This window comes from Dermacentor andersoni, chromosome 10 (assembly GCF_023375885.2).
Source record: "Dermacentor andersoni chromosome 10, qqDerAnde1_hic_scaffold, whole genome shotgun sequence".
Classification (NCBI taxonomy): Eukaryota; Metazoa; Arthropoda; class Arachnida; order Ixodida; family Ixodidae; genus Dermacentor; species Dermacentor andersoni.
In genome coordinates, this window is record NC_092823.1 from 125660462 (window position 1) to 125669180 (window position 8719).

The window sequence follows — 8719 nt, forward strand, 5'->3', positions numbered from 1 at the left end:
CCGACGCAGCCGCAAGCTGAGAGGATTGACTCCCTTTCCACGTTCGCTTCCTCCTCCATTACGCAAGAGGAAGAGAGAAGGAGCTGTGCACTTCCCTTTTTATGGATCCCGCGTTTCCGGCGGACCGACAGCTGGCGCTGGCTGGGCGGAGAAGAGAGGATGAGAGATGTCCACATAAACAGTATCTACGAGTAGAGTACGGCACCGAAGCGCAGCATGCAGTGAAGCCATCCTTTCTCGCCATGGTTGCGAAACTCTTTACACCTTCGTTTCAAGACGACGTAACAAAATGAGTTCATTAAACATAAATCCACGATTGTCGCGACACCTTTGGATAAACTATAAACTGTACGACGCAATACTCTTCAGCAAAATAAGAAATTGATTTTATTTTTCAGCGATAGGTGGCAATTGTATCTGTTTGCGCCCAAAAAATTGGTCACTACAATGTTTGGGGTAACAGGAGTAAGGAACGAAACAAGGACTGTAAATTTATTGCTAGAGATGAGCACAAATATGCGCCGTAAGGACATATACAAGTTACTAAGCTCTCTGCCGGCCTATGCTTCAAAAATCTGTGCACTTAAAAAAACAAGTTCGCAATAACTGCACAGCTTTGCCCTGCACAGCGTTGCATTAAAAAAGATTATAATGATAAAACAACTAGTAACTAGTTAACCTAAATGTTCAAATTGCTAAAGAAATAAGAAGCGGAGGTTACCCGTACACGTGTTCTACTTTTTAAACACTGCTTACACAAAATCACGCATGGTAGCCGTTAATGGAAAAAACAGCATCTACAGGAAGAGTGCGGCACCGAAAATCTACGCGAAAGAAAGTATGGCGGCGAAGCCAGCTTTACATTATAATTGCAAAACCCATCACATCCAAACGTCAACTTTAAAGTTTGTCGCGCCATCTATAGGCTAATAGATAAACTAATATATCAATCAAACGTTCAATTTAAAGTGCAATTATTTAAGCCTTCTTTTCTCATAGGTGGCAAAAACGTTCTCCACCACCTACGATGTGGGTATTTACAGCTTGCTGTTTTATGCGAGGACATCTGCGTGAAGCTGTATGATTGCCAGGTCCTAAAAGATTGTTTGTAGGATAGGATTACGCCAGGCGGCTCGCAGCAGACGAGAATCAGAGTTGAGTGGACAACTGAACTGGTTCAGCCGCGTTGCCCTGGAGTTCGCCGACCTGAAAGCGCTGAACCGCTGTAACTCGAGTTGTGTCGATACTGCTGCGGACTGAGGCGCGACAAGGCGCGGCGCGTTACGTTCCACTACACTAGTACACTGTAGTTTGTACTAGTACGCTGTAGTTCCACATTCGTACGCAATTCATAGGCAGTGATTCCGAAGGCCTAAAAACGTTTGCACTGCTACGTCAATAACGTAGGTGAAAGCTCAGGAAGGCATGTTACGTGACCGACAGCGGCACTGATTAAGATGACGCAAGCATGAACAAAATTTGCATAATGCAACCAGAAGTGCCAGTATATGCGGGGATGCATATAACGGAGGTCAGCTGACAGCAAGTTGATATTATGTAAAGAACTAGGGCAGGTTGAATGCCAGAGCAGTTAACTGGTGGTCTATTAACGACATGCGAGTAAGGGGTGCAGACAAGTGAATAAGAGAACTAGATGGAGTGATCAGGCGAGATAATTTGCTCGCATATGTATTTTTTTAGTATACAAGGCTAATTTAATTGGACAATGGTAAATACCCTTCTAACAAGTGCTAATTAAGAAAGAGATCTGTCTGAACGCGACGTCTCTACACACATTACACCTGCGTCAAAAAAACAATAAGCCACAGGAGCATGCAAAGAATACATTTTCATGTTAACACCGACCTAATGGCAAAAATTTAAGTTAACGATGGCACCATAAACAAAATCGATTTTTCGTCATCATCGGACACAGAACAATGAAAACGCGCCTCGATATATATATCATCCCGTGTAACATAGAAGACGACAGAAAGAAGGAACAATAATTTTGGGAAACAATTAAATGCTTTCGTGTCACTCTACTGCAATATAAATAAAATGGTAAATGAGATTTGTTTTGAAAACAGGCAAGGTGTTTTCAAGGGCCAATATTTAAGGGGCATACCGGGTACTTTCTTTATCTAAAGCATTGCAACTTTTAAAAAATCGCCTGTGGAATACGAACTCTTGTTCTAAATTACTCGATAAAGCGGCCATTATTTCGACGAGAAATCAAAATCCTTAATGGAATATATACTATAATTATGCTAATTAACTTTTTCATGACTGCACATATTTCAATCTACGAATTCTAGCTAGTGAGTAGGCAAGGCATATCGGAACGAATTCTGAGGATGGCACCAGTTTCGAGGTATGCGCCGTCAAACTTGCGGTAAAAAATGTACTGCTTTCCCACTTACGTTTATTAAAGAAAACGCTTTGTGTGTACTAAAGCACAAAAATAACTGGAACGCCAATGCACCTCGTCCGACACTTTGAAAAGTAATACATCGGAAGTGGCGTAGTCCTTAGAATTGGTTTTAAGTCCTTTTGCCTTGCATACTCACAATTCGTAGATCGAAATATGTGCCGCAAATTAAGTAAGTAATATTAAAGAGTTCATTAGCGTTATTATGTTAATTATTCAATTAAGCATTTTGATTCCTCGTAGAAGAAATGAATATGCCTCAGGGAGTAATTTAGATCAAGGGTTACGATTGTGCTATCTACCACAAGCAATGTTGAAAAAGTTGGCGCCGCTAAAAGAAAACACCCAGTATATACCGTGTGTCCCACGTAACTGTGCCAGATCTTAAAAAAATATTCAAGTGCCACTTTCCTGGATATGCAATGTTGTATAATGGTTACCATATGCAATGTATAATGTTGTAATGAGTCAAGCTATTTCGTGTATTTTACTTAGTTACATAATTAGTTATTTATTAATCAATCAATTTCATTCAATATATTCAGACCCAAAGCTTCAATGAGAAAATTGTAAACCATCTTGAAAAATTCCCGATCCAGCTTTCTGTTACTCAAGTGCTACGTTAAAGTTTTTTTTTCCAAACCTGCAAGAAAGCCCGCGAAACACGAAAAAGTGCGGTTGATTTAAGCAGCAGATTAATTATTATTACCTATTTATTTATTAGGCGAAATGAGCTCACTGATTGCTATACTAATGCGAAATTTGACCGCAGCTCTATACGTGTTTTCATTTCGCGGTATATTGGCTGGCGCGGACAATCTGCCTCGCGCGGCACCTTGCAAACGGAGGGAAGCGTGGCGCGACTGCCTCGCTAATCGGCAGATGGCGAGAGGCAGCGCGTGGGCGTGATTCGCAGCAGCCGCCGCAGACGGACCTCCCAGACGACTGCGCGCTACTCTGGCGCCATCTCGTAGCCATCGTCGCCGCACTACGCTTTTCTTCTCATGCTTTCACCATGCCCCCCCCCCCCCTCCTCCGCTTTCCTACTCGCGTCTTCCAACCTTCGCTGTGCTCGTTCGCTACATTGTTTCTAGGGAAAGATATTTGTTGTTTGAAGTCAGGACGGGAGTATGCCTTGAGGACTAAGACGTACCGAGTCAAGTACCAAGGGATAGACACATTATGCGGTGAATGTGGAGAGGAGGAGGAAACGGCTGAACATCTGATACTTTTCTGCTTCGCCCTGCAGTTCAAAGCAACGGGGCTGATTTTTTCAAAGCATTGGGGTTTTGGGACAGTGGAGGCAAAATCGATTTGCGGTGGGTGGAAATAACCAAGCGGAGGTTATATCATTAGTGGCTAAAATCAAGGCAAGATTGAAAATTTCACACTCCACTAAGTACAAAGTATATAGATGGCATACCTAACACTTTCCTGAAAAGGTATGCAGAGTGGGTATCTAAATGCTTGCACATTGTTTTTAGGCTCTTTAGAGAAAGGACAACTTCCAAATGACTGGAGAACAGCCCGAGTGGCACCACTTCATAAAAATGGCACCAAACAGTGCATAAAGAATTACCGTCTAATCTATTTAACCTCCAACACTTGCAAACTATTAGAGCACATAATGCATATATAAACATGTTTTGGATTTCTTAAACAGATATTACATCTGGACGAAATTTCAACATCGTTTCAAGAAAGGCATTTCATTTGTACACAACTAGTTGCCACCATCCATGTGATTCTGTTAAATCTACAAATCGTTTAAAGCAAATTGATGCGTTTTATATGCACTTTTCAAAAGCTTTCATCAAAGTATCACAAAGAAAACTAATACATAAATTGCATATTTTGCTTAGAAATACGTGTCTTTTTAACTGGATCTCAGCATACTTAAACAATCACCACCAATTTGTTCAATTCACAAGTCATCAGTCGGATCAATAACTAGTGAAATCAGGTATACCACAGGGCTCAGTTGTTGGGCCAGTTCTTTATCTCGCCTACATAAATGATATTGTATAATACACCCCTGTTAAAATAAATCTGTATGCAGACAACTGTGTTCTGCACACAGAGGTAAACAGTCAATTGGACCAGGTATCATTAAATGAGAATTTTCATCGTGTTGTTTCATGCTGCAAGCTTTGGCAGATGTGTATATATTTTGTCAAAACTGTTTTTATGTGTATCACTCGTAAAAAGATGCCCCATGGAGTTTAAATACCAATTTAATCATTTGTTTCTATCTGAGGTGTCCTACTGCAATAACTCAGGTTATGGATTTCTAATGATCTTAGTTGGAATGAGCATACTCAATATGTTACAGTTAACACATACCATAAGCTATTTTTCTTGGGAAGAGTACTAACCTAGCTACCACCGCTGTTCGAAGATTAGCATATAAACCTATTGACCTCCCAATTTTAGATTATGCTGTTATAATATGGGACAGCTATACAAAAGCTAATGTTCAGAAAATTGAAAAAGTGCAATAAAGAGCCGTACAGTTAATTCATAACAATTTTAGACGCAGCCCAGTTACTGACTTGTGTCACATGTGCTAACCTAACCCCTTTATCTGAATTAAAGGGCACTATAAAGTTAACATTAGTGAATGGGTTTCTTCTTCCTCCAGTTACTCAACACATCAGAGACACGCCCCAACAATAATGCCATTTCACTCCTGTAATGACTGCTTTAAGTATTTTTTTTTCCTGCAAACAGTCAGGGACTGGAATAATCTTAGCATGCAACACCATTGTCCAAGCAGGTTCACTATCTGTCTTTTAATCTTTTTTTGGTAACTGAAACATAATTTGTAGCTTTTCAGCTTAATTACACGTCTTCTTTTTGTCTAGATAGTACTGCTTTTTTGTAATTTGCCTGTTTTATGCAGATTTAATAACATCTGCATGTTACCTTGTGCCATTATATTGTATTTTCTTTTACTTTGTAACCCACCGGGCTAAAACCCCAGTAATGGTTGTTGCAGTACCAATAAATAAATAAATATTACTAATCATGGCTATGCGGTGTGAGCCGCCGTCCCATTTTAAGAGTTCAGCCTTGTCTATCCATACACGAAGGCCCCCTGGGCAGCGCTGGTTTCCCATATGGCGGCACATATGAGAATCTCTTATGACTGCGTATGATCACTGATATTTATGATTATGACATACATGTAGTGAGTACTGAAGAGGTAAGTTAATAAAAGGATAATCGAATTAATTACGATGAAATCAGTTAAGGCTAAACAAGACCCTTTAAGGCTAATGAATGGTAAGAAAGTCTAATACGGGTGTCACACGGTGCACGTTTGATTGCGATCAAGCCTGATCCAGATCCTACTGCTCGGTCGCGATTGGCTCCTGTGTGCAAGCTGCGCGAGGGAGCCAATCGCAGTCCAGAATTTCGATCTGGATCGGACATGATCACAATCGAAAGCGGCCATGTGACACTGGTATAATAGGTATTAACAATTAATTCATTACTGATTAAGTAATTGATTAATAAAATTATTAGTGATTAATGACACCTCCATTTAAGTACGCCTAAATTCAATTAACATACAATTTATTAAGGCTAATCAGAATTGATTAGGTGTAATTAGGTTGACTTAAGCCTAACTTCGATTGATTAACATTAAGTTGACAACGAATAATCAGGATTACCAGGTTAGGCAGGATGCAGCGGTGCCTGTCTAAAGCATGCCACACACAATTAGGACGGCTGAGGAGCAGCACAAATACCATTAGCATCAAAGGGAACAGCAATGTCAATATGCACAAAGGTATCGTGCTCAGGATAGGCAAGACACAGTGGTCCTTGCAAAAGAGGCTCAGCATGGCAAGACAATGCAGAACTTCACGAAGCAGTAAATGCAGCCAAAACACGCAAAGGAATAATGTACAGTACATTTACTTGTCTTCCTGCCAATCATTTCATGTAGTGCATTACTCAATTCATCCTTCAAGGCTACGTCACATTGGTCAATTGGATCAGGTGATACCACAACTTTGCAGACCAGCTACCTTCACAGCGTGGATTAGAGCCTAACTTTTTAGCCAGTAATTTGTAATTTTTATTTCTCGTGTCGTATTTTAGCGGTTCAACGTTGGAGGTCAGCTAGGAGTTTATGGCTGCGGTAAAAAAAAGAGAAAAGCAAACAGGAATGCAGCATGTGTGGGAGCTACAATTAAAGTGGCTCTATGACGAAAGTGCATCAGCAAACAAAGCCCTATAAAGAAGCACTACTTCTGAAAGGTGCGAGATCTCATTTGTGGAACTTAGCTGTCTTTGATTGACATATTGCCGCTGTCTTAAATTGCATTACGTCTGTGAAGGATATTTTTCCACAGGTACAAAGCCACATCTCCAATTCCCACCCCTCCTTTTCTGCATATTTTGATTGGGGCTTCCCCCATGGAAGCTGCTCTGTACCTGCCCGTAGCCGTCGCTAGGGTACAGCAAGCAGTAGCAACAGAATGACTTACTCTCATTTTGTTTAGCCATGGCATCATGAAAGCATACATAGACAATGCGAGATTAAAGCAAAAATAGCCGTTAGTTGTTTGCTTACCTGTATGTTTCAAAGACCCGAGGGTGCCATACTAAGCCATTGGGGTATTCCTATATTCATATACTGTTCCCATTGGATTGAAGCTTCAAAGTTTATATCTGTGCACTGCAACATTCTTATTGCCTTTAGCATGAATACAAAGTTCCCTGCTGCTTTTGGGAAAGTGCGGAAAGTAATCGTTGCGATGTGCTGTTTAGTACGTTTGCTATGATCTACATTCGTCGGGCCGTTCATGCAATTCGTGAAACACGAAGTCACAGTGACGCGATGGCACTGTCCGCCAGTGCGATACCTTTTTGAGAGGAGCAGCAGATCTTAAGTGACAGAGCTGTTACAAGATGCTGCAGAAAGATCAAAATGATGAGACATCTCAGACGAGCTTGATGAGCGCTGGCATGATCTCGCTTCAAAGGAGATGTTTGTAACATTCACCTGTCAGGGCTTGAAGGAGAGCTCATGTGATGTTTCTAGTGGGAGTGATGTGAACGCATGGCACAAATTTTTTTCAAGAAAGTTCAGTGTTCACTACAGAAGTGATAATCAACATCTTCCCGTCAAGTTAATGAAAATATAGTTTTGATGATGCTTTGCCACAATGAGCTCATGTAGAGTTGCTTCTCACTGTCTCTTTAACCTTTTTAGGAGCAGGCATAAAGATAGCCGAAGGAAATGCTCATTTTTTTCATCGAAGTGTGCAAACCAAGAATAGGGACATTCAATGAAGAGAAAAAAATATTTTGTGGCAAGTTTTTCATCAATAGCTCGGCAACACCAAACACTGGAGGCAAGGTTCAGCCTAAGCCACTTATGGCTTTGTGAGGAACTCGTACAGACAGTTCTCACCGCATGTGGAACAGAGGTGTACATTGCACTTCCTTTCAGTTAAACTTCGATACAGCAAACACAGATATAAAGAATTATTGTATATAACAAACTATAACACATTTATCTCACCGACATAGGTGTGTACGAAATATATGCTTATAAGAAATATTGAATGCAACAAACATATTTTCATGTCACAGGACTTAACGAGTTTCAACCATTACCTGTGTGATACTACTACAGTCGGGTATCTTGCATCAGTGCAGAAAGTATGCACAAACTGCATAAATATCACTATGCAGAAGCTGCACACTAATATCTTAAACTTGGGTTGAGGATAATAGCAAATGTGAGAGCATTTCTTTGCCTACCCCCACCCACCACTTTGGCCTAGCAATATATCCAGCCTCGATAGGACGACTTGGTCGCCATTGTCTAAAAGGAAAACTGTTTTAGAAGAGTTCTGTCCCCTACCAGGAATTTAACAGGTGCCCACAGTGTTGTGAGCGAGTATCTTTCCTTGGTACCATGGCAACAGTTGGGGGAAAGGATGCTAACACGCGAGACTGAGGAGGCAACATGCAATATCGAATCCAAAGCGTATCTCATTAGGAAGAAAAGATAAACAAAGTACGAGATGAGCAAGCGTTGCTCACGAGCAACTTTGGCTTATTCGAATAGGGAGGCCTTTGCTTTTACATCTACAAATAACATCGGACAAGTCAATGCTTTTGATAGTGACGGAGGACTTCAACATTCACACATCAATTTCTGTAAAAAATTAGTTTCTAGAGGTCATGAAGGAGGCACTGGGGTTAGAACTCCCCGTCACAGGATTCATACCTACAGCAAGGATAAGAGGTGCCAGAGATCTTGTC